The sequence below is a fragment of the Triturus cristatus genome, chromosome 1_2 (assembly GCF_964204655.1).
Source record: "Triturus cristatus chromosome 1_2, aTriCri1.1, whole genome shotgun sequence".
Taxonomy (NCBI): Eukaryota; Metazoa; Chordata; class Amphibia; order Caudata; family Salamandridae; genus Triturus; species Triturus cristatus.
This window is the reverse complement of record NC_140580.1, coordinates 780,070,954-780,096,755: the sequence shown is the minus strand read 5'-3', so window position 1 is coordinate 780,096,755 and position 25,802 is coordinate 780,070,954.

Here is a 25,802-nt window from a genome sequence, read left to right as displayed (position 1 = left end):
CCATCTTTTTCTGATAACAGAATAAAATTTACAAAATAGGAAAATGGGCAATGTGGACTGTTGAGACGAGTCGTCACATGGGCATGTGCCCAGGGTTTTAGACCAGTCATTCATGACAGGAAAACTGGTAAGTCTATGAAAAGTCCCCAGGTGAAAGTGAGTATATATCCACAACAAAGTTCAGTAGGCGTGCTCTCAGAGCAGCAAAATCCACACCACGAAGTAAACACAAATCTGTTTATTCACATAATGCGTTTCAGCTGCCAAGCAGCCTTGGTCACATGTGAAATAACCACCACTGGAGTGCCTTAAACGTGCATGATAAACATAAAGACAGGGTAACAGAGAGGGTCTAACATTTCGTCAATGTTGGAATGGTGAAAAAACCATGTCAGAACAGGCAATAAGCTAATAAGCTAACATGGTGCTCCGTACTCTGTCAAAAAGAAAGTTGTTTTTTCGGGGACAATGTGTGGGTCCATGTATTCACTCTAGGTGTCAACTCCCTGTACATACTGCAATGATCCTGAACATGATAGAACATTGTCTCCGGAATAACATCTTTCTTTTTGACTGAGTCATCTACAGACAAACAACTGGGACTGCCATGGGTTCTTGATCCGCACCCAGTTTTGTGAATCTATTCATGGACCTGTGGGAGGAGGAGGTCTTCTGCAGTCCAGGGTTAGCTCAGGATGTTGGTCGGGTCGTGGTGTGGCTCAGGTACATCGACAAATTGTTCATCATCTGGAAGGGCTCGGAAAGCCAGGCAACAGAGGTAATAAGCTAATAAGCTAACATGGTGCTCCGTACTCCATCAAAAAGAAAAATGTTATTTCAGAGACAATGTGTGGGTCCTTGTGATCACTCTAGATGTCAACTCCCTGTACATACTGCAATGATCCTGAACATGATAGAACATTGTCTCCGGAATAAAATCTTTCTTTTTGACGGAGTCATCTACAGACAAACAACTGGGACTGCCATGGGTTCTTGCCCCACACCCAGTTTTGCGAATCTATTCATGGGCCTGTGGGAGGAAGAGGTCTTCTGCAGTCTAGGGCTAGCTCAGGATGTTGGTCGGGTAGTGGTGTGGCTCAGGTACATCGACAACTTGTTCATCATCTGGAGGGGCTCGGAAAGCCAGGCAACAGAGTTCATCAACAAACTTAACACCAACAACCGAAGCAGACAGGAGACACTTTCAGATAAAGTCGACCTTGAAGCAGAACAGACTGAGGACAACACCAGGATAATTTTGACATTTAATGGTGATGCTGATGATGTCAAAAAGATTCTGGTGAAGAACTGGAACATACTGAAGGCTGATGGCATCATTGGCAGTAACATCAATGATAGACCAGGCATCACCTACAGGAGAGGAAGCACCCTTAGGGACATGTTGGTCCACAGCGACATCACCAAAGCACCGAGCACCAACACACACAGCCTTCATGGCTTTTTTCCTTGTAACCACTGTAAGGCGTGCAGGAATAGCCTGATGCGCAAAGAAATCATACGTGGGCCTACCAACAGGGTCATCTCTCAGTTCCCCACCTGTGGCACTACTTTTGTCATCTATTTGATTGAGTGCCTGTGTAAACTATGGTACATAGGTAGTACCACCCTGATGGCCAAAAAGAGAATACTGGAGCACTTGTGGGCTGTTACCAACAAGGATCCCAGGTATCCAGTAGTCAGACACTTTCAGGACAGACATTTCTCTGATGCCTCTCAACTGCCATATTGTGCCATAGAGCAGATCAGAAATGATCCCAGAGTAGGAGATAGAGTTCTCAAGCTTAGGAAGAATGAATCCAAGTACATAATAGATTTTCAGACTAGAATCCCAGGGGGTTTGAATCAGGATTAGGAACTTGCTGTGCACCTCAGAGAACAATAGTGTTTTGCTCTCTTTCATAGTTTTTTGCTCTCTTTTTCTGTTCTCCTTCCACTTGTATCAGAAACCGTATTTTTCTAGCAACATGACAATCAATGCTTTATTTGTTGTTAACTCCTTTGACATTTTCAAATTTCCATTTGTGTTTTCTTTTTCAGGAGGAAAGGAAGGGACCCAACTTCACTCACGAGCACGGGTTCCTTACCCTTTTCTTCATCGTCACTCCTGGGAGGTCATCACAGATAAGACAAACCATGCATGATGTGTTTTCTTCCTTTGAGGATCTGGGCACTATGCCATTACCTAAGTCAGACTATGCCAGGGCACTTTCCCAGTAGTTTTCTGTGCATTCTGACACCATGTTTGTACATTTTGTTGTTGAGCTGCTTGTGCCAACCTGGTCTTCCCTGAGTTTACTGGTCAACATGCCTTCACACAGGGATACACAGGCACTATGCCTTTATGCGCAGGGATTTACTGAGTGTGTTGTGTGCTTTTTGTGATACATGCTGTCTAGTACCAGGTTGTGCGGATCAGTGGCAACTGGACTTGCCGACTTCTTTAGGTGGCCTTTATTAAACCACATAACTCTGTTTGGGCACTATGCCTTTACATGCCAGGACCACTGTGCCAGATGCTTATGATGTTCAGTCTTTGTACTGATTTGTATTCACTGCCTTTGATTTCCGATTTGCCTCAATTACATGTTTGGGTTTGCACAATGTTAGTTTATGACCTGTTCTGACATGGTTTTTCACTATTTTAATATGGCCGAAATGTTAGATCCTCTCTGTTACCCTATCTTTATGTTTACTATGCATTTTTAAGGCACTCCAGTGGTGGTGATTTCACATGTGACCAAGTCTGCTTGGCAGCCAAAACGCGTTATGTGAATAAACGGTTTCCTTTTTACTTTGTGGTGTAGATTTTGCTGCTCTAAGAGTGCCCCTACTGAGCTGTGATTAATTTTTTTCATGAGTGAGTAGGATGACTGCATAACCGACTAAGATGACTGCTGATGTGTCAATGTCTATATATGTGTATAAGTGCATTTGATAGTGTTCTATTAATTAGTGACTGCATGTATAAATGATTCTGTTGCTGAATGTGTTGTGTGTAGACTTAGGAATCAGTGAGTCCGTATGTAGTAACTGGTATTGGTGTGTCAATGGTTTCAAATATACAATGTATTTTACAGTGAGTGATGAAAGGTTATACTAGTGTATGATGAGGTGTATCAGATTGTCATGAAGATGATGTCATCAGTGATGTCATTTGAGATGTCATCAGTGATGTCATCAGTGATGTCACTGACCATGTCATGAATGATGCAATATGTGACATCATCAGCAGTGCATTGCGGGCGCGCGAGTTATAGTTAGCAGAACTAACTATAACAGAGGAATTTCTATGGTTTTGTACGAGTGAAATAGCCAGCTAACTATAACACCCCTGAAACCTATGTTTTTTTCTGTGAATTTCGAAGGTTTCTGAATGCTAATTTCTAACTATAACGTCTCTGAAACCTATGGTTATTTCAGTGAATTTCAAAGCTTTTTAAATGCTAATTTCTAACTATAACGTCTCTGAAACCTATGTTTTTTTTCAGTGAATTTCAAAGGTATTTTAAATGCTAATTTTTAAGTGTGATAGTAGTTATACCTATTTTTTTGTACTGATTTTCTACAGTTTTTTAACTGTTTATTTATAAAAAAAATTATTCATTAAATAACATTATATATTTTTCAGAAAATTGCAAAAAAATAAAATAAAAAAATTCTAACTGAAATATTGATTCATTTTCTTGTTTTCATTTTTTATTTTAATATATTTATATTATTTTCTTTAAAAAAATCCATTTTTTTTCGGAGTTGCGCACTCAAAGCGTACACATCACGGTGGGTGCGTGCATTCTAGCCGCCATTTTAGACAAAGTCGTGAAGGATCCGCGTACGGTGTGCGACTGCTGCATGTTTTTTTTCAGTTACATAATATACATTTAATATTACGTGATGTGCGTGATTGGTATGCGGCCAGTCCGCGACTCCTGCTCCCGTGCATTCGCGACACATGCGCATTACGGTACGAGATGCTTGCGCGGTTGTGGGTCCCGCGTGACGTCCTATACGTGCTGGGGTGCGCTGGGTGTGCGACTTCCACAAAAAAAAAATATGTTCCAAAATGATACGTATGTGTCTTTAATATACATATTAGGGCAAGAGATTAGTTAAGATATTCATAAAAATAATATATTTGTACTTATAATAAATTTATATTATTTTTAAATATATTTTCGCGAAGTCGGGTGCTTGCATCATGAGTGCAGAGAACCAGGTCAGCAGAGCTGCTGTAGAGCCAGAGAAACCAGGTCAGCAGAGCCGTTGTAGAGCCAGAGAACCAGGTCGGCAGAGCTGCTCTAGAGCCTAAGAAGCAGGTCAGCAGAGCTGCTCTAGAACCGGAGACCCAGGTCAGCAGAGCTGCTCTAGAGCCAGAGACCCAGGTCAGCAGAGCTGCTCTAGAGGCCGAGAACCAGGTCAGCAGAGCTGCTGTAGAGCCAGAGAAACCAGGTCAGCAGAGCTGCTTTAGAGGGAGAGAACCAGGTCAGCATAACTGCTTTAGAGCCAGAGAACCGGGTCAGCAGAGCTGCTCTAGAGCCAGAGAACCAGGTCAGCAGAGCTGCTTTAGAGCCATAGAACCAGGTCAGCAGAGCTGCTCTAGAGGCAGAGAACCAGGTCAGCAGAACTGCTTTAGAGCCAGAGAACCAGGTCAGCAGAGCTCTTTAAAGGGAGAGAACCAGGTCAGCAGAGCTGCTTTAGAGCCAGAGAACCAGGTCAGCAGAGCTGCTCTAGAGCCAGAGAACCAGGTAAGCAGAGCTGCTTTAGAGCCAGAGAACCAGGTCAGCAGAGCTGCTCTAGAGCCAGAGAAACCAGGTCAGCAGAACTGCTTTAGACCCAGAGAACCAGGTCAGCAGAGCTCTTTAGAGGGAGAGAACCAGGTCAGCAGAGCTGCTCTAGAGTCAGAGAACCAGATCAGCAGAGCTGCTTTAGAGGGAGAGAACCAGGTCAGCAGAGCTGCTTTAGAGCCAGAGAACCAGGGCAGCAGAGCTGCTCTAGTGCCAGAGAACCAGGTCAGCAGAGCTGCTTTAGAGCCATAGAACCAGGTCAGCAGAGCTGCTCTAGAGCCTAAGAACTGGGTCAGCAGAGCTGCTCTAGAGCCAGAGAAACCAGGTCAGCAGAGCCGTTGTAGAGCCAGAGAACTAGGTCAGCAGAGCTGCTCTAGAGGCAGAGAACCAGGCAAGCAGAACTGCTTTAGAACCAGAGAACCTGGTCAGCAGAGCTCTTTAGAGGGAGAGAACCAGGTCAGCAGAGCTGCTTTAGAGGCAGAGAACCAGGTCAGCAGAGCTGCTCTAGAGTCAGAGAACCAGGTCAGCAGAGCTGTTTTAGAGCCAGAGAACCAGGGCAGCAGAGCTACCTTAGAGCCATAGAACCAGGTCAGCAGTGCTGCTTTAGAGCCAGAGAACCAGGTCAGCAGAGCTGCTCCAGTGGGAGAGAACCAGGTCAGCAGAGCTGCTTTAGAGCCAAGGGACCAGGTCAGCAGAGCTTCTCTAGAGCCAGAGAACCAGGCCAGCAGAGCTGATTTAGGGCCAGAGAACCAGGTCAGCAGAGCTGCTTTAGAGCCAGAGAACCAGGTCAGAAGAGCTGCTCTAGAGCCAGAGAACCAAGTCAGCAGATCTGCTTTAGAGCCATAGAACCAGGTCAGCAGAGCTGCTTTAGAGCCAGAGAACCAGGTCAGCAGAGCTGCTCTAGAGCCTAAGAACCAGGTCAGCAGAGCTGCTCTAGAGCCAGAGAACCAGGTCAGCAGAGCTGTTGCAGAGCCAGAGAAACCAGGTCAGAAGAGCTGCTTTAGAGGGAGAGAACCATGTCAGCAGAGCTGCTCTAGATAGAGAGAACCAGGTCAGCAGAGCTGCTCTAGAGCCAGAGAACCATGTCAGCAGAACTGCTTTAGAGCCATAGAACCGGGTCAGCAGAGCTGCTTTAGAGCCAGAGAACCAGGTCAGCAGAGCTGTTGTAGAGCCAGAGAACCAGATCAGCAGTGCTGCTCTGTAGCCTAAGAACTAGGTCAGCAGAGCTGCTCTGGAGCCAGAGAACCTAGTCAGCAGACCTGCTGTAGAGCCTGAGAAACCAGGTTAGGAGAGCTGCTTTAGAGGGAGAGAACCAGGTCAGCAGAGCTGCTTTAGAGCTAGAGAACCAGGTCAGCAGAGCTGCTCTAGCTGACACTGACTGACTGACACTGACTGACTGACACTGACTGATTGACACTGACTGACACTGATTGACTGACACTGACACTGACTGACACTGACACTGATTGACTGAAACTGACTGACTGACAATCACTGCCATTGATTGACTGACACTGACTGACTGACACTGACTGACTGACACTGACTGACACTGATTGACTGACACTGACTGACACTGACTGACTGATGGTCACTGATTGACTGACACTGGCTGACACTGATTTACTGACACTGACTGACTGACTGACACTGACTGACTGACACTGACTGACTGACACTGACTGACACTGACTGAGTGCTCTCTACCACTATACTACTCACTCTCTACTATTCTCTACTCTCTCTCTACTACTCACTCTCTACTACTCAATCTCTACTACTCTCTGCTACTCTCTCTCTACTACTCTCTACTACTCACTCTCTACTACTCTCTACTACTCACTCTCTACTACTCTCTCTCTACTACTCACTCTCTACTATCCACTCTGTACTATTCACTCTCTACTACTCACCCTACTACTCTCTACTACTCTCTACCACTCACTCTCTACTACTCTACTACTCAATCTCTACCACTCTCTCTCTACTACTCACTCTCTACTATCCACTCTGTACTATTCACTCTCTACTACTCTCTACTACTCACCCTACTACTCTCTACTACTCTCTACCACTCACTCTCTACTACTCTACTACTCACTCTCTACTACTAACTCTCTACTACTCACTCTCTACTATCTCTAGTACTCTCTACTACTCACTCTCCACTACTCACTCTCTACTACTCGCTCTCTACTACTCTCTACTACTCACTCTCTACTACTTACTCTCTACTACTCTACTACTCTCTACTACTCTCTCCACTACTCACTCTCTACTACTCACTCTCTACTACTCTACTACTCTCTCTACTACTCACTCTCAACTATTCTCTACTACTCACTCTACTACTCTCTACTACTCTCTACCACTCACTCTCTACTACTCTACTACTCACTCTCTACTACTCTCTCTCTACTACTCACTCTCTACTACTCTCTCTCTACTATTCACTCTCTACTACTCTCTACTACTCACTCTCTACTACTCACTCTCTACTACTCACTCTCTACTGCTCACTATCCACTACTCACTCTCTACTACTCGCTCTCAACTACTCTCTACTCCTCACTCAACTACTCACTCTCTGCTACTCTACTACGCTCTACTACTCTCTACTACTCACTCTCTACTCTCTATTACTCACTCACTACTCTCTAGCTCTCTACCTCTCTCTACCTCTCTCTACCTCTCTACCGCTACCTCTCTACCTCTACACCTCTACCTCTCTCTATATCTCTCTACACGCACACATATGCACATATATATATGCATATGCATTTATATATATGTATATATTACCTACTGGCAGTCACCAGTAGGTAGTTATAGTTAGGACTTATTTTCCATAGGAAATCTGCAACATTCTATTTGGAATAACGTTGGCGCCAATTGACGAATCTTCACGAAATTTTCCAAACTTTTGGCCAGATCCGGTCCGCTCCTATCCCGAGAATTTCACGGTGATTCGTCAAGCGGGGGCCGAGTAAAAAGGGGGGTCCCAAAACGCATTTTCCCCATGCATTTTACCAAAGGACCTGTTGACGCAGCTACAGCCAATATAAGTCTCCCAAAATGGCCACCAGAGACAAAAGAGCCTTACTTATGACAAAAGTATGGCACACCTGAAGCCATCTTGATTGGAATAAAGTGGTAACACTTAAAACATTTAATTTACAAAGGAACAAAATGAGGGGGTTCATTTTGCCATAGAAATTATGATTAGTGCTGCAGAAAGAAAAATTAGGGCACATTTTGACTTCTCAAATCCTCTTCTATTTCATAAAACAATTCTGACATGCAGACTGAAACATGCACTTTGAATACCAGCAGCAGACTTCCCTGGTGAGCAGTAGCTTTAGGACAGTGATCTAATGAGCAACTAGAGTGCTAACATTCAGAATTTATGGCAAATGTGTGACACATCTGAATGTCTTCTTGATGGAACCAAAGTAAAAAACTGAAAGTATTTCCTACTGAGGAGACTGCAGTAAATGAGGAAATTAGGAAACTTCATAACAAATAAATCTCCCCGCTCCCCAAAGCCAATGACATACATATTTTTTATGATTGTCCCAAACTTGGACTATACTGGGAAGGGGTGTGCAGATATTTATGTATGTCTTTTGGAATTGATATTGTGCTGAACGGCTCTCTGATTTTCTTTGCTAATGATCAGGTGTCCACTGCCAGTATGGCTCAACCTGATAGAGGGCTGTTACTATGTCTGATTTTGTTGGCCCGAAGGGAGATCTGTTTAAGATGGAAGGACCCCCTCCCTCCGAAAATCGAGGACTGGTTAAAATCCGCACTTGCTATGGCCCGGCTAGAATCCTTGAGTACCAGTCCTAGCCTCTCTACACTCTAGGCACCCTTTATACGTTTGGGTCAGGAATTGAGACTCCGTTGATTCCATTTTGCTGATGTTAAGGGTCGAAATATCATTGTCCTATGATTAACACCTAAATCCCGGACGACATAAGGGGATTGGTTGGATAACCTAAACAAGTGCAGGCGGTCGGAGGGCGCCCCATCATTAAACTGACCAGCTACGTCCTGCAAATAGTTTATAGGTGAGATGAGGACAAAAAAAAAAACAAAAAAAACCAAATAAAAAAAATAAAATAAAAAAAAAAAAAAAAATCTCCCAAGATGGCCACCAGAGACAAAAGAGCCCAAATGTAGCCCAAATATCACCCAGATGTAGCCCAAGTATAGCCCAATGACAGAATGTCCCAGAGTGTTCTAACGAACAACTAGAGCGCTAACAGTCTTACTTATGACAAGTATGGCACACCTGAAGCCATCTTGATTGGAATAAAGTGGTAACACTTAAAACATTTAATTTAAAAAGGAACACAGTGAGGGGATTCATTTTGCCATAGAAATTATGATTAGTGATGAAGAAATAAAAATGAGGGCACATTTTGAGTGACTTCTCAAATCCTCTTCTATTTCATTAAAAAATTCTGATATGCAGACTGAAACATGCACTTTTAATACCAGCAGCAGACTTCCGTGGTGAGCAGTAGCTTTACTACAGTGATCTAATGAGCAACTAGAGTGCTAACATTAAGTATTTATGGCAAAAGTGTGACATATCTGATTACCTTCTTGATGGAATCAAAGTAAAAAACTGAAAGCATTTCCTACTGAGGAGACTGCAGTAAATGAGGAAATTAGGAAACTTCATAACAAATAAATCTCCCAGGATGGCCACTAGAGACAAAAGAGCCCAAATGCAGCACATATATAATACCAGATGTAGCCCTCATGTAGCCCAATGACAGAAGTGTGCAAAACACTTATTTTTTGTGTATTTGCAGTTTTATATAGTGCAGACTTGTCAGGTATTGGAGTGCTTTACATGAGCATTGGTTACATCACACAAGATAAAATTCATTTTGGTTGTAGACATGGGGAGATTAAGTGATTTGACCAGAATCACAGAATGTTGAGCTGAAGCAGAAACTCCAACCTGGTTCCCCAGTTGCAAAGACTGCAGCTCTGGAAGTAACACCACATCCTCTCCCCTAAGTGCAACATTTAATCAAGTGGTCAACTGGATAAAAAAACATAAAGATTACAAATAATTTAAAATTACTTTGTCACTATTTGAAAACTCAGAAAATATGTCCTCATTTTAGTTTTTTAGAGCACTAACAATAGTTTTGATGCAAATAAGACCCTCTCATATATGTAATTTCTAAAGGAAATGCTCTAGGTATTACAGTTTTGATTACATCAAGATGACGTCAGGCGTTCCACACTTTTGTAATAAATATAGAATGTTAGCAATCTAGTTGTTCATTGGGATACTGTTGAGAGGCAGAGGCCAGGGGCACGGACTCTGAATATTGAAGGCAGGTAGGAGAGTGCAGAGGCAACAATTTGACCACACTGGGCAGGCAGGAAGGGCAGGGGCAGCACAACAGACTATGGAGGGCAGTAGAAAGGGGGGGGCAGGGGCAACAAACCAACAATACAGGACTGGCAAGAGAGTCTGTGGCAATATAATAGACCATTGTGGGCAGAAGGAAGAGGCAGTGGTAGTACAACCATACATGCCAACAGACCCTTTTCAGTCAGGAAACGTCCAATGTTTTTAAGCTCAAATGGGCTTTATTTGATCTGTCTCCTGTCTACAATCTCCTCTTTTTCAATGTAACTCAAAGGGGAAAATCAATACCCCAGTTTTTTTTCAAAATCTCCCTCTTACCAAGTTCAAAATGTTCGCAAGTATGGTACATTGTATCATGGAAGGCAGGAGGAATTGGGGTAGGGACATGGACTCGGATAACAGAGGACAGGAGGGACATGGAGAGGTGCACCAAACCGACCCTACAGGGCAGGCATCAGGGTTTGCAGCAGCACAATACACCACACAGGGCATGCGGGACGGGAGTGCAGCACAACAATCCATAGAAAGCAATAGGAAGGAGACAGGACCATGCACATGGACAACAGAGAACAGAGGGGAATGAGGAAATGGTAGCTAGCTGACCATAATGGACAGACAGGTGAGAAAGCTGCAGCATAACAGACCATAAAGGGCAGGAGGGACGGATCAGGGGCATTACAATGGAACAGACAAGCCAGGAGGGAGGGATTAGGGGTCTGCACATGGAAACAGAGGGCTGGGGCAAGGGGGCACTAGAAACAAGACACCCCATGGAGAGCAACAGTGAGACTATGATGGCATACACACAGACCATGGACGGAATGTGGGAGGGGGTCAGGGGCAGCTAGCTGACCACACAGGGAAGGTGGGAGGGGCCATGGCATCACAGAAGACCATGCATGGCAAGAGGGAGGGTTAGTGGCAGCACAATGGCTATGATAGGCAAGAAGGAGGGTGCAGGAGCATGCACAAAGGACCATGGAGGATAGAAGGGAGGGTCAGGACCGGGGCACAGACAAGAGAGTTCAGGGGAAGGGGCCTCACAACAGACCGCGCGGGGCAGGCAGGAAGAGCAGTTGCAGCACAACAGACCAGGGAGGGCAGAAGGGTGTGGCAGTAAAATGGACCATGGAGGACAGGAGGAAGGGGATAGGGGCATGGCATGTGGACAGGCAGGGTGGAGGTGGCAGGGACAGGTTACAGTCATCTGACAATGCTAGGCAGGTGGGAGGGGAGTGGCAGCTCAACAGAACACTCAGAGTAGATAGGAGTGGCAGGTCCATGGAACATTGTGGGCAAAAAGGATGGAGCAGGGGCATGCACAAAGACATCGGAGAGCAGGGGGAAGGAGAATAGGGGCAGAAAGCTAAGCACAGAGGCTAAGCAGGAGGTCAATGATGGGCCATATAAATGGGCAATGGAGGGCAGGAGGGGTGGACTGGTACATCATGCTAAATGGAGGGCAGTGGCAGGCAGCACATCAGACCATGCATGACAGGAGGGAGGAGGCTAGTCCATGGATTCAGACAACAGAGGATAGGGAGGAGGTGGATGGGGCAGCAAGCTAACTGCTAAGAGAAGGTGGGTATTAGGAACTTTATTTTTTTTTAAATGTGTGTCTGTGCAAACTTCTTAAAATATGAACAAGTATGCAGCATAATCTCACTTTTATTCAGGAAGAAGAGGACGTTTTTTGTGACTGTGACTCCGGGCTCACTTGGCAGAAACACCCCCTAACCCTTCACCCCCCATCGCAAAATGTAATGCCTGTGAAAAGGGTAGGTGGATGCAGTGTTATATAGAACATAGTCCTGAGAGCACGATTGAAAATCAAAACTCGATATAGTATATGGTATAAACTATGCACCAAAAGGTGTGATATAAGATGAACCGGGGCGTGAAATATAATATGCAATACATTGAGCACAATGACAGATTCATTGGAGAGCGCGAGATAGCACAGGCACTAGAGCGTGCTATGCGATATGCGCCTTGGAGTGTAATATGCACAGGGCAGTGTTGTGTAACCTAACTAGTCCCTAAAGTTGTAATATAAAATATGTGCTGGGGAGCGTAATGTTGCATATGCACTGTGACAAAGATATGGATCCCAGATTGTAACATGTATGGCATAGCGCTGTAACATAGGCATCGAGGACGGCACGTTAGATGGGGCAATATAACCTGTGCGCAGGCAAGGGTGGTGTTACAGTGCACATGGGCTAGAGAGTGTCATAGCATACGCACTAGCTGGTAGAATACAACACAGAGGTGTATGGCACTCGGCGGGCACTGGTGGGTGTAACACAGCATTGGGCTCAGCCAGGAGCATGCTGTGACTCTCAAGTGAGGTTCGTCTCCTTTCCAGAGAGTAAAATAAAAAGTATTATACATCCGGCGGTGGATGTGTGTTTTATTAACCGTGAGGGGGTTTTCTTGCATAGTTTGGTAGAATTTTTGTCGAATCCCCTTTGAATGGCTTGGTGTGCGTGTGTATTAAATGTGCCCGTCAATAGCTACCCATGTTTGTATAAATAAACGACAAGGGTGTCTAGTTGGAGAGTACCCACTGGCGGGGGCGCCGGGATTAGGCACGGTAGGGCGTCAGACACGTCAGAGCTTCACTAGCGGTGTTAAATACATTCCACGTGGATTCATTGTATGCATAGTCGCCTTTTAATGAATATCACGCAAATCGTCATGGTGATAGGTACATACGGTTTGTCCAGCATGTCCTAGGTGTTTCTATAAATATATAGTTTCTTAAAAATAATAAAAAACAAAGGCCGGCCCCGGGGGATGGGGTCCCTGGGGCCATAAGTGGCCTGAGGAGGGGGGCAATGCATCCCCCCTCCTAAAGAATAAAAAAAAAAAGGCCATGACCCGGGGGTTGGGGTCCCCGAGGCCGATTAAGGCCTTGGGAGGGGGCCACGCGGCCCCCTTCCAAATTTCTTTTTTTTCAACAAAAAAAATTAGGGTGCATGCCCTGGGGGATGGGGTCCCCAGGGCCAATAAATTAGAAAAAGAAGGGGGGCCACACAGCCCTCCTTCTTAAAAAAATAAAATAAATAAAAGACCGGCATCGCACCGGAGGCCACGCCCCTGCCTTGCAGCACTCTGCAAACGCACCCACTGGCCAGTTGTAAGTTGGGGAATTAATTCCCCTTCAATACTGAGGGTCCCTGAGGGCCAACTAGCCCAACAGGTATCTCCAGTATGCGCCAGGGAGCTGCGTTGCAGACAGGTGTTCTGGGGCCACGCCCCTTTTTACACCTCTATGCAGCGCAGCTCTGTGGTGCTTACTGGAGGTACCTAGTGGGCTAGTTTGACCCTAGGGACCCTTAGGATTCAAGGGGACTTAATCTCTCAACTTAGAACGGCCACAGGGCGCGTTTACACAGTGGTGAAGGGAGGGGACGGGACCTGAGGTGACGAGTGCAAACAAGCCCTGTGGCACGTTTTAAGTTGGGGAAATAATTCCCTTTCAATCCTGAGGGACCCTGGGGGCCAACTGGCCCACCAGGTGTTTCCAGTAAGCGCCACTGCTCTGCGTTGCAGAGAGGTGGTGCAGGCCATGCCCCTTTTTACACCTCTCTGCAATGGCGCTTACTGGACATACCTAGTGGGCTATTTTGCCCTAGGGACCCTCAGGATTCAAGGGGACTTAATCTCCCAACTTAAAACGGCCACAGGGCGTGTTTACACAGTGGGGAAGGGAGGGGACGGGGCCTTAGGTGACGTGTGCAAACAAGCCCTATGGCGCGTTTTAAGTTGGGGAAATAATTCCCCTTCAATCCTGAGGGCCCCTGGGGGATAACTAGCCCACCAGGTGCTTCCAGTAAGCGCCACTGAGCTGCGTTGCAGAGAGGTGGTCCAGGCCATGCCACTTTTTACACCTCTCTGCAACGCAGCTCTGTGGCGCTTACTGGAGGTACCTAGTGAGCTAGTTGGACCCTAGGGACCCTCAGGATTCCTATGAACTTAATCTCCCAACTAAAAACGGCCACAGGGCGTGTTTACACAGTGGTGAAGGGAGGGGACGGGGCCTGAGTTAACGTGTGCAAACACGCCCTGTAGCGCGTTTTAAGTTGGGGAAATAATTCCCCTTCAATCCTGAGGGACCCTGGGGACCAACTAGCCCACCAGGTGCTTCCAGTAAGTGCCACTGCGCTGCGTTGCAGAGAGGTGGTCTAGGCCGTGCCCCTTTTTACATCTCTCTGCAACGCAGCTCTGTGGCGCTTACTGGAGGTACCTAGTGGTCTATTTGGACCCTAGGGACCCTCAGGATTCAAGGGGACATAATCTCCCAACTTAAAAAGGCCACAGGGTGTGTTTACACAGTGGGGAAGGGAGGGGACGGGGCCTGAGGTGACGTGCGCAAACACGCCCTGTGGCGCGTTTTAAGAGGTAGTTTTAATCCCCTGCCCTATTATGTACTAGGGGCTTACAGAGGAGGTCATGCTAATCACAGGGGGACCCCAACGCATAGTGTTCCCTAGTGTATGTAGGTGTTTTCACTGTATTCTGAGTGTCTTTTAACATAGCACTGGCTCTAGGACTGGTTAGTCAGACTCAGTTATCACCAGTATCCGTCTGAAAAAGTTGAGGGTACAGGATGATTTTGCAACAAGCCTTCTTTCTGCTCTTCTGTTTGTTCTTTCTGCACGTTATCCTTCTTCCTGCACTTTTCTTCGTCTTTGTGGACTTCTGTTGCTTCTTTCTGCATTTCTTTTTTTTTCTGTGCATTTTTTCTTCTTTCTTCACATGTCCTATCTCTGTAGGCATAGTTAGAAATTAGCATTTAAAAAACCTTTGAAATTCACTGAAAAAACCATAGGTTTCAGGCACGTTATAGTTAGGAATTAGCATTTAAAAAAAATCTTAAAAATTCACTGAAAAATACATAGGTTTCAGGGGCGTTATAGTTAGCTGGACTTTTCACTCGTACAAAACCATTGAAATTACCCCGTTATAGTTAGTTCAGCTAACTATAACTTGCGCGCCCGCAATGCACTGCTGATGACGTCACATATTACATCACTCATGACATGGTCAGTGACATCACTCATGACATCACTGATGACATCTCAAATGACATCACTGATGACATCACTGATGACATCATCCTTGTGATAGAGTGGCAGACCTCCTCTCCCCCTAATATAACCTTTGATACACATATTCAAAAATAGAAACTAACATTTTCAAAACAATGGACATACCAATACCAGTTACAACAAATTATTCAGTAATTCTAAGATCCGCATGCACATCCACTCCTTCACCAACAGTCATATACAGTCACTCATACATGTACTCACTCATCATATGTACTCATACACCTATACATCCTGTTACACAACGCCACTCATCCATAGAGTTACTCACACACATAGTCACTCATGCTAATAAAGAATCAAACATCCATTCACTTGCATATACAGTTATACACACACCACCACACTTACTTCTACAGAAACTTACACATACTTAGTCTTTTAAACAATCACTGATAGAAACACATACTTATTCATACAGGAACTCTTCCAATCTCTCACTCTCCCATATAGTCACTTACATACACCAATAGTCACATATACTAGTTTAAAACATATGTAGTTACTCATAAAGACACTATTGAGACAGTCATTCACTCACTAACACACCCATGCACACACTCATCCACCCATACAGTCCTGCACACATGCTGTCTTCAACACATACAGTGAGTCACTCATTCATGCACCTATGCACTACGTAATACCCCCCACTGAATCATGCAGACACTCAGACACTCATACTGATATTCAAAAAACCAACTAATAACGTATATAGACACTCATGCAGCTACTCACCAACCCATGCAGCCCCTTATACACAAAGTGAGAGACTGATACAGATATTTACATATTTAAAAATTACTCACTAAGCCATGTATTCACTAAGATACACTTAATCAGTCAGTTATACAATCAATTTTTCAAAAACAAATCATCCATTTAGACACTTATATTCCCATTTATTCTTTCATTGACCTTGAGATATACATATATAAAACATATGTAATTTTCAGAAAAACACACATTCACTGGATGATGTCATCAGTGATGTCATTTGAGATGTCATCAGTGATGTCATGAGTGATGTCACTGACCATGTCATGAGTGATGTAATATGTGACATCATCAGCAGTGCATTGCGGGCGTGTGAGTTATAGTTAGCTGAACTAACTATAACCGGGGAATTTCAATGGTTTTGTACGAGTAAAAAGTCCAGCTAACTATAACGCCCCTGAAACCTATGGTGAATATATATATACATACATATGTAAACATATATATAATCTGCATATCTATACAAATACACATATAAATGCATTCATACATATACATATACATATACATATATGCATACATATGCATGTTATGTACATGAAAGTTTGAAAAACACCAATACAAGCAAAGCTAAAAAGACACCTAATTACAAACAGAATTGCTTTAACTTAAACGAGGGCGAGACCTATTGCATTTTTAATGCTTGTTTACTTTGGTTCTATCAAGAAGACATTCAGATGTGTCACACATTTGCCATAAATTCTGAATGGCAGCACTCTAGTTGCTCATTAGATCACTGTAGTAAAGCTACTGCTCACCAGGGAAGTCTGCTGCTGATATTCAAAGTGCATGTTTCAGTCTGCATGTCAGAATTTTTTAATGAAATAGGAGAGGATTTGAGAAGTCAAAATGTGCCCTAATTTTTCTTTCTACAGCACTAATCATAATTTCTAAGGGAAAATGAACCCCCTCATTTTGTTCCTTTGCAAATTAAATGTTTTAAGTGTTACCACTTTGTTCCAATCAAGATGGCTTCAGGTGTGCCATACTTTTGTCATAAGTAAGACTGTTAGCGCTCTAGTTGTTCTTTAGAACACTCTGGGACATTCTGTCATTGGGCTATACTTGGGCTACATCGGGTGATATCTGTGCTACATTTGGGGTCTTTTGTCTCTGGTGGCCATCTTGGGAGACTTATTTGTTATGAAGTTTCATAATTTCCTCATTTACTACAGTCTCCTCAGTAGGAAATACTTTCAGTTTTTTACTTTGATTCCATCAAGAAGGCATTCAGATGTGTCACACATTTGCCATAAATTCAGAATGTTAGCACTCTAGTTGCTCATTAGATCACTGTAGTAAAGGTAAATGGCAAAATGAACGCCCTCATTTTGTTCCTTTTTAAATTAAATGTTTTAAGAGTTACCACTTTATTCCAATCAAGATGGCTTCAGGTGTGCCATACGTTTATCATAAGTAGGACTGTTAGCGCTCTAGTTTTTCTTTGGAACACTCTGGGAAGCTGCAGTAGAACACAAAGGAATCAACTGACAGTCTCTGCCCTTGTTGGATGTACATGTTTTACTGAGAATGTCAGACTTCATTCTCACATGACTGAGAAAGATAATGTGAATATAAAGAAAATATGCTCTCAGTGTAGCTTATAGATCACCTTCCAAACCTCTGTGGGAAAAGCATGAGAAAATAGTTTTCTCTCAAACATGATTCATGATATCCTTGCAGAAGGCTTTTTCACATGGTAAAATCACCTTAGAACATACCACAATTCCTAAAATGAGTATGGTACCATCAACAAATGATTTATAATGTAACTAAAGTCTTAAAACCTTCTATTAACTGCAATGCTTTTTAATGAGGTGCTATCATGTGTATTGGTCCCAAGATGGCTGCCAACACTTCTTGGATGAAGTGCTGACATCCAATCAGATCTCACGATGAGATGTGTGGTTAGGCTCGCCCAGATATATCTGTGATTTTACTTTTGATTTTCTCAGGAACTACTGAACGGATTTACACCATTTAAGCAAAAGGCACGAGTCTGAACTGAGGACTACCTTTCTGCCAAATTTGGTGTAATTCCATTCAGCAGTTCAGGCTGTAGCTGCGGCTAAAGGTCCTATGGGATATTGCATGGGGAAAACACGTTTTGGGACCCCCATTTTTTCTCGGCCCCCGCTACACGAATCATCCCGACTCTTTCAGGATAGGAGCGGACCAGAGCTGGCCAAAAGTTTTGACAATTTCGCGAAGAATCGTCAATCGGCGCCAAAGTTATTGGGAATAGAATGTTGCGGATTTCCTATGGAAAATAGATCCTAACTATAACGGTCGCCAGTAGATAGTTATAGTTAGGACCACGTTTCCATAGGAAAAGCATTTTTTCATGTGCTTATTTGGTCAAATCTTTGCGAAATTTTCCAAAACGTTTCTCTTTTTTGATCAGCTCCTATCTTGAAAGTTTGGGGGTGATTGGTTAAGGGGGGCTAAGAAAAAAGGGGGGTCCCAAAACGTGTTTTCTCAATGCATTTTCCATAGGAAACTTTAGACAAGGCTACAGGTCAAACTGCTGAACAGAATTACGCCAAATTTGGCAGGGAGAAAGGTCTTGGTCCAGAAAGCACGCTTTTGTTGAAGTGTAAATCCGTTCAGTAGTTTTTGAGATATTAAAGGAAAAATATATATATATATCTCTGGACAGAGCATAACTCCCAAGCACGAGCTTGCCTCTGATTGGCTGTTAACACTTCAAACCAGGAAGTTTTAGCAGCCATCTTGTGCCTCGCATCGACTGAAAATATAAAACAAAGGTGCCGGGGGCAATTTAACATACCGGAGCTCTGTCTGTGCGAGATACCCCTTTCACGCTCCCTCTGCCCACATCACCAGCTTGCAGCTATGCCTTTTGAAGGCAGTCCGTCGGCTCGCAGCTCTCTACCTTTGTGAGCTAGTACGCTGCTGTGCCTCTTTGCGAGCGGACGTGCCACGTTTGGCAGGGAGAAAGGTCATGGTCCAGAAAGCATGCTTTTGTTTAAATGGGGTAAATCCGTTCAGTAGTTTTTGAGAAATATAATATTGTACAGCTATCGATGTTTGAGAATTCTGACATCTGATTGGTTGAGGCGTTACGAGCACGAGCTGGCGGCTGATTGGCTGCGAACTGTTGAGACTCAGAAGTGTTGGCAGCCATTTTGTGATTCAGTCCGTCAGCTCGTATCTCTCCGTAGTTCTACATCTGCGAGGAGATACTGAAAATATACTGGAGCTCTGTCTGTGCGAGATTCCCGTTTCACGCTCCCTCTCCACACATCACCACTTCGCAGCTATGCCTTTAGAAGCCAGTCCGTCAGCTCGCAGCTCTCTACCTTTGCAAGCTAGTACACTGCTGTGCCTCTACCTCTGCGAGCTAGTACGCTGCTGTTCCTTTGGGAGCGGACGGCCCCGTAGTTCTCCCTCTGTGAGTCAAGCCCACGGGCCGTAGCTGTCCCTCTGCAAGCCTGGGTGCGAACTGTTGATAAGTCACGCTATATGAGCATTGAAAAGCCATTTTGTGATTCGTCCGTCAGCTCGCATCTGTCTGAGGCAACTCTGAAAACATACCGGGGCTCTGTCTGTGCGAGATACCCCTTTCACGCTACCTCTCCCCACATCAGTAGGTAACGCACCCTCTTCCCACATCACCAGCATACCCCCAACAACCTTCTTGGTCCCGCAAGTCTCCCTCTGCGAACCACCGGTCGGTTTGCAGCTCTTCGGGTGCGACTTCTTGGGCCCGCAGTTGTATCTGTGAAACCAAGACTGGAAATATACCGCAGGTCTCTCTCTCTGTGAGATACCCCCTTCACGCTCCCTCTCCCCACATCACTGTTCCTCAGCTATCCCTTTGGAAGCTGACGGCCCGCACCTTTCCCTATACCTGTCGGCCCGCAGCTGTTCCTCTGCGAGCTGGCCCGTAACTCTCCCTCTGCGAAATGATGGGCCGCGGCTCTCCCTCTATGAGTCAGCCAGTCGGCTCACAGTTCTTCATCTACGAGCCAGCCCGCCGGCTCTCAAGTCTCTGAGAACAGATGCAATGGAGCCAACGATCATGCAGGTCAGACACCCAACACTGTTCCAACACCCCCAGCAGCAGCTCCTTGTCCGCCATCCACCCTCACCCCCACCCCCACCCCCCACAAACAAATGTGACAGTCACGTTAGGGAATCCGGAACATAAAAAATTTTCTAATGTCGTACAATTATTAATAAGATGCTTGTGCGGTTGGACAAATAAGAATCTTAGTCATGTATGGATTTACATACAAAACATTTGATTTAAATAAAAGAACAAAATAAAAGTAGGTACAGGTATGGCGTGTCATCCCTAGACCATTTGTGAATCACAGCCTGCAAGACAAAAAGAAAGATAAGATGGTGCATCATGCTTCCAGCAAAAGAGAGAGAGAGAGAGGAGTGATGGAGAGGAAGAGTGAGAGAAAGAAAGAAAGAGTGAGAGAGAGGATGACAGAGAAAGAGAGAAAGAGTGAGAGAGAGAAAGAGTGAGATACAAGGAAGAGAAAAAGAGAGAAACAGTGTGAGAGAGAGGAAGAGCGAGATAAAGAGTGAGAGAGAGGAAGCAAGGGAAAGAAAGAATGAGAGAGAGAGGAAGAGACAGAGAAAGAGCAAAAGTGTGAGAGAGGGAAAGGAAGAGATAGAGAATAAGAGAGAGAAAGAGTATGAGAGACAGAAAGGAAGAGATGGAGAGGGAGAGTGAATGTTGACACTGTGGAGAAAATCTTCACAGCTCACCTTTCTGCCACCGGTGTGTCTCCAACCACGTGCCGGGAAATAATGCAGCCCTCAAGTTTAGTCATCTGAAACATAGGTATAGAAACAGTAATGGCAGAGTACACACAACTGCACACGCGTAATTCTCTGTTTCGCCCCTGTGCACTCAGGCTGCTGCACCCCATTGGCTCCCATCACCCAGAGGTGTCTGTCTGGCCTGCGCACTCAGGCTGTTGCACACTATCGACTCCTGCCGCCCAGAGGTGTCTGCCCACGTCTGCACACCTAGGCTGATGTACCCCATCCACTCCCACTGTCCAGAGGTGTCTGCTCGCTGCTGTGCACCCAGGCTGTTGCACCCCATCTACTTTCAGTGCCCAGAGGTGGCTGCCCATTCCTGCGCATCCAGGCTGCTGCACCCCATCCACTCCCAGTGCCCGTAGGTGAATGTCTGCTCTTGTGCACCCAGGCTGCTGCACACTATCCACTCCCACCGCCCAGAGGTGACTGCCTGCTGCTGCAGAAACAAGCCTCTCTGCTCACCTTCTGCCACCGGCGTGTATGTAAGAGGGTGCACCACGTGCTGAAGCAACCTTCTCAGGCACGCTGTAAAGCAGAGCTCACAATTCAGACTGGGTGTTGATTGTCAGGATGGCCACGCATCATCACAGGCTGCACACGCATTCAGCTCTGGTGGCACTGAGTGGCAGGAGTTCCGTGTTTGGGGTTCATCAATCCGTGAATCACAGCCTGTTAGACAAAAAGCAAGATAAGATTGTGCATCACGTGTCCATCAAAGGAGAGAGAGAGAGAGACAGAAAGAGTGAGAGGAAGAGAGAGAGAAAGAGAGAAACAGTGAGAGTGAGAAGAAGAGAGAGAGAGAGAGAACAAGAAACAAAGAGTGAGAGGAAGACAGAGAGAAAGAGTGAGAGAGACGAAGAGAGAGAGAAACAGTGAGGGAGAGGAAGAGAGAGAGAAAGAGTGTGAGAAAGAGTGTGAGAGAGAGAAAGGAAGAGATGAGGAGCGACAGTGAGTGCCCACACTGTGGACAAAACCCTCACAGCTCACCTTTACCCCACCGCTGTGTCTCCAACCACGTGCCGGGACCTAGTGGGGCCCTCAAGCTCCGACATCTGAAACATAGTACAGAATCAGGAATGGCAGAGTATATATGACTGTGCACGCCTAAATAGCTGTCCCACCTTCCATTTCCGCTGCCCAGAGGTGTCTGCCTGCCGCTGCGCACCCAGGCTGCTGCACCCCATCCACTCCTGCCACCCAGAGGTGTCTGCCCGCCCCTACGCACCCAGGCCTCACTGCTCACCTTTTCGCAGACAGGGCACCCTCCACATCATGCAGCCCCGCTCCGCATGGCAGAGGACATACCAGTGCACCCACCATCATTGCAGGTTGCACACCCGCTCAGCCCTTGCGGTGCCACTAACTCAGTGACCAGTGAGGCCACGCACGTGGCGGTAGGCCCCGGCTGTTCGATGGCTCAGGCCTACACTGTGGTCCAGCAGGGCACACAAAACATGAGCTGTCCGGACCACCGGGACGGGGCATCATCGCAGGCTGCAAAACCGCTCAGCACTTATAATGCCCCTACTTCAGTGGACCAAAATTCACCTTCCTGTGGCGGTGTGCCTGTGCTGGCCGCAGTGCATCCGGTGCACCAAGTCTGAAATGGAAATGGTGTGGAGCACGTGCGTCCGGTCGTTTTTATTGGCAGGGTCATGTGTCCTGTGACGCCTGTGCTTGATGGGTGTGGTGTGGGTATACACCAGCTGTGTGGGAGTGGCTGTGGCATACTGACAACTAGACCTGTGAGCAGCAGATCACTACAATGAAAAGCTGGGCCATGTAGCGTTGTTGTCCCTCCCTGTATGTGTAAACGAATTGGGCTTGCCTGGCATATGCCAGTACTGCGTGAGGCTGTGAACAATGACTCTGGAGCTCTGGGCGTGGTTCCGTCCTGGGCTGTATGAGGAATCAATTGATGCAGGTGTCCCTGTTGTAGTGCTGCTGCCACCCGGGCCGCAAGCGCCAATGTGTCACCCTGTAGTCTTGGTATTGTGTGCATTATTATTGGTGGATGACTTGCATTCTTCACACATGTTTTGTTGCCACATCTCGCTAAATTCAGCTATTGTGTGGCTGAGGGGCCATGCCATTTTTGGAAGGTCCGCTGTCCTTGTTGTGCACTGCCTTGGTGGTAGTAGGGGGGGTGGTCTGGGGGGAGGTCCTGAGGGTGGTGGCAGTGGGTTTTGTGGCCTTCTTGGGTGTCGGAGGTGCATGAATAGTAGCTCCATGACATGTGTTGGTCTTCAGATGTGATATGGGCTGGGCTCCCTTTCACACTGTAGGTAGTCGTCCTACTTTACACCAGTAAAAGGCAGATGTTACATTCCTACTGCTAACGCAGCTTATCGCCTGTTTTTGGAACGCACCGCAGATTTGGCTGGTCGTTGAAAATATCGGGAAGTGCTGTTTTTGTGTTATTTTTGTACAGGAACGCCTACTCTGCATATTATTTGCGTTAGTTGTTGCTCTCATTTGTGGCAATTTTTTTGGGTGGGAGCTATTGCTGGAAAACTGGCGATATCGGCTGTTTTAACCAGGTTGAGAATGGAATGATAATTTAAAATCACTGAAAAAACTATAGGTTTAATTAACATTATAATTAGAAATTAACATTTAAAAAACCTTCGAAATTCATTGAAACAACTATAGGTTTCACAGACGTTATAATTAGAAATTAGCATTTACAAAACCTTTGAAATTCACTGAAAAAGCCATAGGTTTCAGGGATGTTATAGTTAGAAATTAGCATTTAAAAAACCTTTGAAATTCACTGAAAAAACCATAGGTTTCAGGGACGTTATAGTTAGTTGGTCATTTCACTTGTACAAAAACAGAGAAATGTGAACGTTATAGTTAGTAGAGCTAACTATAACTCGCGCCCCCGCAATGCACTGCTGATGACATCACATATTACATCACTCATGAGATGGTCAGTGACATCACTGATGACATCACTGATGACATCATCCACGTGATAATCTGATGCACCTCTTCACACCCAAATGTAACGTTTGATACACTCACTCTAAAATACTGACTACCATTTTCTAAACCATAGACAAATCAATAGCAGTTACTATATACCCACTGACTACTTCCTAGTTATACACACACATTCATTCATTCACCCATCCAGTAAATCATACATGCAGTCACTCATCAATACAGCACTATTATATGTACTCATACACCTATACAAACACTCATACACCGTCACTCATCCATAGAGTTATTGACACACCTAGCTAGTCATGTAAAGAATCTATAACACTGCTGTTTACTCACCTATACAGTTATACATTCACTGTCTAACCTATGCATACAGATACTAACATATACTTACTCTCTTATACAATCACTGACACAAGCACACACTCATTTATACAGCCGCTCACAATTACTCACTATCACATATAGTCATTTACATACTCCAAGACTCACATATACTGCCTTTCACATATGTAGTTACTTACACATATACCAGTGAGATATACATTCACTCACCAACACACTGATACACACATCACTCACCGAAACAGCTATTTCCACATGCACTATTGAACCCATACACCCAGTAAATTAGCCACTCACACATGTTGGCAGAAAGTCACACACTGCCCACCCACCTACACACACAAACACTGTGCCACCCATACAAATACTTATGATACCAATAAGTAACCCACATAGACAGTCATGTTCCTAATCATCAACCCATGCAGCAGCTTATACAACAACTGAGAGCCTGATACAGACATTCACACAGTTTAGTCACTAACCCATGCATTCAGTAAGAGACATTTAATCACTAACTTATACAGTCAGTCTCACACCTATTAAATCCTCCACCCAGACACTTATACACCAACTCATTCTTCAACACACCTTGGCATTAACATATATAAAATATATTTAAACTTTACAAAAACACACATTCACAGGATGATGTCATCAGTGATGTCATCAGTGATGTCATTTGAGATGTCATCAGTGATGTCATCAGTGATGTCACTGACAATGTCATGAGTGAGTGGCGGTGTCTGAGTGTCCATATAGGTGTATGAGTGCATATGATAGTGCTGTACTGAGTGACCATAAGTATGAGTGACTGTATGGGTGAGTGAGTGGATGTGTGTGTAAACCTAAGAATCAGTGAGTGGGTATCTATTTATTGGTGTTGGAGTGTCTATGGTTTTGAGAATGGCAGTCTGTAATTTAGAGTGAGTGTATCAAAAGTTATATTAGGGTGAGAGAAGATGCATGGAATTATTACATGGATGATGTCATCAGTGATGTCATTTGAGATGTCATCAGTGATGTCATCAGTGATGTCACTGAACATGTCATGAGTGATGTAATATGTGACGTCATCAGCAGTGCACTGTGGGGGCGCTAGTTATAGTAAGCTCTACTAACTATAACGTTCAAATTTCTCTGTTTTTGTACGAGTGAAATGACCAACTAACTATAATGTCCATGAAACCTATGGTTTTTTCAGAGAATTTCAAAGGTTTTTTAAATGCTAATTTCTAACTATAACGTCTGTAAAACCTATGGTTTTTTTCACTGAATATATATATATATATATATATATATATATATATATATATATATATATATATATATATATATATATATATATAGATATAAATTCTCAAAACTACTTGTTCACTCAGGTCAGCTCCTGTCTTACAAGTGGGTGATTCGTCAAGGGGGGCCGAGAAAAAAAGGGGGCCCAAACGTATTTTCTCCATGTTAATTTCCATAGGAAACTTTAGACACGGCTACAGCCTAAACTGCTGAATGGAATAACACCAAAGTTGGCAGAGAGATAGCTCTTGGTCCAGAAAGCACGATTCTTTAAATGGTATAATTCTGCTCAGTAGTTTTTGAGAT